A 5,519-nucleotide genomic window follows, 5' to 3' on the forward strand; every position below is an offset into this window, starting at 1 on the left:
TCAGCAGGACTCAAAACAAAAGATTGCAGGGTCTCCTACTAATAAATATATACATTTGCAATAACCTGACAATTTGCTGTGCTGCTTTGGTTTTGTAAACCCCACAGAACAGTGCTGAGTGAAACAGCCTGGACTGCCTCAGACCTTAACTATGTCTTTGTCCCTAAAACTCATTTTAGATCATGGCACTTATTTGGAAGGAAACTCATGAATTTCAAAAAGATCCTATTAAGCAGAGTTCTTTATTAAAATAATTTTAATAGTCATTAACTATTAAAGGAACAAAGGAAAACAAAAGGGGGTAGCGTCTTCATTTTAAAATTATGAAAACAGTTCAAAACACAGATGAATTGATTTTATTTGGGATGTTAAAATGTAGGCCTGTTGCTCTCTACTGTCAGAAGAGCCCTAGGAAAAGCATAGCATCTCCCTGTTATCATTCCACACAGGAGCCACCCTGTTCAGTGCATGTCAAGGCAGAACACATTGCTCCCTTGCTATACGATGCTCCTGCTCTCCCTGAGAAATGAGAGGACAGCCCAACCCCTGCTGCCACTGGCATTTGGGCAGGATAGCAGCTCAGACAACAGCTCCCTGCTGGAATATACCCCGCCTGAGCTAAACTCAGCCATTACTCTACTGTTGAATCCCAAGTGTCTGAACTAGGATTTGTGTTTAACTCATGAGCAGTACCAGTGAATCTCACAAGACCCCCAGCTCTACTGAAACAAGAAACAACTATTCCTGCTTTTCCTAAAAGGGGCTGAGAAACATGCTCAAGGCTACATGATGAGTTATGAGAGTTGAGACAGACACGTCAGCAGTGCCCACATCCCCCGAGCACAGCTGCCACTGACTTATTCAAGCAGTCAAAAAATTATTCCAAGTGATGTTTTTTGAACAAATCAATTATCTTCTCTAAACACTCAGCTTGCACCTTCACAGGCCCCACATGGCAGCTGATGTCATCACTGCAAGGATGACAGGAAGAACCCGAGGAGCAAGACAGAAAGCCAGCTACCTTCTGCTTTCTCATCTGCCTCCTGCTGCTGCAAGACCTGCACACCTCAGCACAGTCACCTGGACTGTGGGGGCTGCTCTGGTGTCTGCCTTTGCTACTACACATCCAGAGGCTGCTGGGTTATCCAGGGTGCGATCATTGCCCAGAGAAGCAGGGCAAAGGAGACACAGAGGCACATCCAGCAGTTCTGAGGGGCCTTCCCACAGCTTCACAGCTCCCTATAGCTTTGGAAGCACAAAGAGGTTGCTCTAGTCCTGAAGATACTATTTAAAACAAATCAGAATAATCCACAAAACTTTCAGCCTTTTAAAAATTCAAAGCTTTTACATTATTTTTATTCATTCAAAAAGTGGAGGAAGCTTTAAAAGAAAGTCTTTTAGCAGATCCAGAGTACTGAGTGATTCCCATAACCCAACGAGAGCAAAAAAATAGTGCTTCTTTTTCTTCACACTTCCCGCCCCTCCACCCAAACTTGTTTGAACAAGCAAAAGATTCATAAAGGGATTACCTGGTATGCCCAGGGTAGGCAAGTCAGAAGAAAAACCTGACCTGGAATCTGCATTCCCAGCACAGTGCCTGCACATACCACCAGACCAAACCACCACCCATCCGCCACCACCTGCCAGCTGGAAAACGCAATGGCATAAAGGTGGTGAATCATAACATCCATAAGAATATAACCAGGAATTAAAATGCTGTTGTCCAGTTTTCCCCCTCCCACCTCAAAGAAGGCGAATACAAACTGTCAAATCATCAAGAGTTTCATAACTGGGCTCTCCCCATATGTCTGCTCTAACTAGGACCAGTTTTGGCACACCACGGCCTCACCAAACTAGTCCCATCTGCCAAGTATGCACATAGACTAGGGCATGATGGCTGGAAACCTCAAAAGACCTCTGCATCTGGCACAATCAGGCTCTAAATACCATTACAAATGTGCAAAAACTTGGGAGTCACTAGTGAATTACTGAATTATTAAGACCCCTGAGTCTTAGTGCCTTTGCAGCATGCAGGCTTTCACAAGCGATCGAGCCACACCTGTTCACAGAGAATCCTCGTGCTTTTTCCCACTGGTATGAATCACCAGGAGCAACAGAACCGTTCCCAAAGGCCGTACCTGCCCGATGCAGCAGGCTGCTCGCACGCTGCCTCTCCCACCTCCGCCTCGGAGAGAGGGAGGTGCCAAACTCTGGCTCTAGCGTGGACCATGGAAATACACCTCTGCTGGAGAGCAGCCGCTTGAAACGCAGCAAACCCCCTTCTCCTGACAGAGGCTTCCACACCTGCAAAGGCACGGAGCTCCGAACCTCACGCACGTCCCTACGGAACAGTGACCTGGGAAAGCGCAACCTGAGTCTCTTGTCACGGCGTGGCAGCGTCACCATTTCCCTGCCAGCCCGAGCGCGGCGCAGGCTCTGCCGGCAGGGCAGGTATTCCGCAGCGATTCAGACACATTCCTCCCTCGCCGTCTGAGCAGCTCAAAGGGGAAGTTACCACGCCAGCTCTACCACCACTCAGCTTAGCCAGGACTCTACAGATCCTTGCGAGACTGATGGGAAAGGCAAAAGCGTGGCTTTGAGTCTGTTTTCTCCACGTTTACTTTGTTTCTTGGTTCCTCAGAGTAGTGTCAGGGCAGGTGATGTAATTTCTAACTCCTGTCCTAACTTGAAGAACAGAAGTTACGTTAATCCTTAAGTAGAACCGTGTAAATTAATTTATGTTCATGTCACCCAGTGACCGTGAATCCTAGGCTATTTTTTTCCCTAATCTCAGAAATGACAAATAAAACTGCACAACTTTGCATTTTTTTCTTTTCTCTCATGGTTTATCAGATTTTCTATCTCCATAGCAAAGACATTGATAAATATTTGACTGATGAATTGGCAGTTTAGCAGCGTGTGACTCACTGTCAAGCTGACTATCTGTACTCCGGGCCAAGCTCATCCTGAGTTCCCAAGCCAGAAGAAACCGGGAATGTTGTAAAAGCACCTTGCTGAGCCCTAAGGGTAGGGAGCGTCTCATATTGCTCTATGAGTAATGTAATACTCAGCACAGACTTGTTTGGCAGAATACGCCCCAAAACTTACAAGACTAGACCCTAACTTGAATCCTGCTGCGTTTAAAAATTAGGGTAGAGTGATCTTCACCATGGAAAAAAGAAGCCTCCGTTTTCTGAGTTCAGTAGATGCCACTAAACTTTGGCACTGAGTATGTCAGGCTAAATGCAATCAATAAAACCAATTCCATAGATGATGGCCCTGATCCCAATAGCACAACATGCAGAGGATTTAGTGGATTTTCTGCACACAACACACATGCAAAATCAGGCAAAACTGCTTTTTTCATTAACTGACAACAAACCCCTTGTTTTGAGACACATTTTAACTCAAATCAGCACTGCTTAAAAATAAACCTATGCAACTCAGTAAGGTGGCAAACACACATACTCTGTTGCAAAAAAATATTAAAAGTATTTGGTACAGTCAGATTTTTTCACATAAACCAGTATGTAAATGCATAAACATACTTTTTTTTTTTTTTTTAATCTCAATAATAATTGCCTTTAGTTCCACTTTCATTGCAACCTCCTTGCCAGGCATACCTTCCCAAAAAGGAGATATGAATATTATGTAATAAAAAGCAAATGAAAAAATGTTGACATAAGGTTGTTAACTTTTTGATCAGGTCTGTCCTTTCTACTTTTGCTACACCACCACTGAATGCTACAGAAAGAAGAGCCTAACAAACTACAGACTGGCTTAAAATATGTAACTATATAGCCAAAGAATGCTAAATTAAAGGAAAGCATTTCTCCTCTAGTGAAAGTCGGGAGTGATATGGAGATCACCCTAATGAATCCAAATATAGTTGCACCAGTGTAAAGCGAGGAAAAAGAGAATGGCCAGGAAGTAACACACACTGCCATTCATTTTCATGGCCGTCTCTTGTGAACAGTAAAGGTTTTTGCAATGAAGCACCACTAGCGAAACAAATCCTCACACATGAAACGCAGCAGTGGCATTTTGGAGTCCTAGTGTGTGCACTCCCCAATGGGAAAGTACTGAATTGTTCTTACTATACAGCAATAAATAGATATTCTCATACTACTGTATCGGTAACTAGATGTGGTCTAGCTGTAATTTGTTGTAACTAACTTACCTATGCACACAACAAACCGAAAGTCAAACAAAGAACTAAAACTAAGAACTGGGCAAAGTAATAAACAAAAAATACGTAGAATGCAAGTTTTGTCATTCATTCAGTGGTGCTCTAGCAACTGATCTGACATACCTAAGCAGAGCACACTGTGCTCTCTAAGATAACGCTACTTCTCTACAGTTGATCTCTACTCTCATTGATCTGCTTGACGTAAAAAAGCCTGCCTTTTCTCATCTGCTGTTTATTTACTATGTCTGTTTAATTCTAACCCTTTTGCAATCTAATTATGTACTGTACATAAAATTAGGGCTTAAATTCTAGCACAGAATACATGACAGTGCTTCTGCATCAATTCCTTAGTCAGCAGCATCCATAATTAGACCAATAGGTTTAATACAGCCATTCCATGCACACAAACCAGTCACCACCAGCTGTGCTTTGTATGGGTGCTGTACCATATGCCAACGCTGCTTCCTTCAGTGACTGTAACTGCTGCCTGCATTTTAGTCCTGTGAACTCCCAGACAAGGAGATAAGTGGAGAAGTCTTCATGATTACTGCACTCTGCAGAAAGTCCTTGTCAGACTTGATGTGCACAGATTGCTGGTACAGCTGCATCCATGAGAACAGACATTCCCCAAGCCAGGATTCACAGCTGGCACCCTGCCTACAAGACCTTGACTGTGCTCACAGCAACAGGACAAGCAGAAATTTAAAAAGGTAACAGGCAAGGACAGCAAACCGATGTTGCTTGTCCTGTATCTTTGCCCCCTGCCATCAAATGTCAGGGATCGCTCTATAAAAGATCCTGACTTAAACTCCCAAGCCTCGCACAAGCTAGAAACAAACTAAAAAATTAAAAAGAGAACAATTCCCACTACTTAAAATGGTTTTATAGCCCTAGTCATGCAACTGCTGGGGAAGGCAGCGCCTGGGTGCATGGGGTATAAAACAATTCACTTCAGTTCGGCTTGTTTTGCATCACTGAGCAAAGCGGGGGTTTATCAGCAGAGAACTGTTGGGTCAATACAGCCAGCACAGACCCATTTACAGCCCTCAGCGCAAATGGGAGACACAGTTTTTAGTCCTGTTACTCTCTTCAAAGGAGAGTCACCACCAAAAGCGGTTTTCAAAAAGTAAGTTCTTCGCTTGAGTTTAAAAGCCTTTTAGAAGTTAAGACGCCTCAAGGAGGAACAGGAAAAAGAAACTTGCAAGCTTGAGCACCCAGGGAATCCCACCGCGAGCGGGCTCACGGCAGCTGTCCAAGGGCGGCCCGGGGGGAGCGGGGCCGGGGGCCGGCTGGACCCGCACCTACCCGTATCCATCGGAGGCGTAGTCCC

At 44.4% G+C, this 5,519-nt stretch overlaps 1 protein-coding gene across 2 annotated transcripts in view; it reads right to left on the minus strand.

The window, feature by feature from the left end:
- Positions 1-5,513, minus strand: part of DSP (desmoplakin) — a 38,821-nt gene extending 33,308 nt beyond the window's left edge. For both annotated transcript variants that reach the window (XM_017746916.1, XM_008643443.2), the window contains exon 1: positions 5,495-5,513. The gene's annotated coding sequence lies outside the window, so the exon portion shown is untranslated. The remainder of the gene's footprint in view (positions 1-5,494) is intronic.
- Between the last annotated feature and the right edge of the window lie 6 nt (positions 5,514-5,519).

The sequence above is a fragment of the Corvus brachyrhynchos genome, unplaced genomic scaffold (assembly GCF_000691975.1).
Source record: "Corvus brachyrhynchos isolate BGI_N302 unplaced genomic scaffold, ASM69197v1 scaffold100, whole genome shotgun sequence".
Lineage (NCBI taxonomy): Eukaryota > Metazoa > Chordata > Aves > Passeriformes > Corvidae > Corvus > Corvus brachyrhynchos.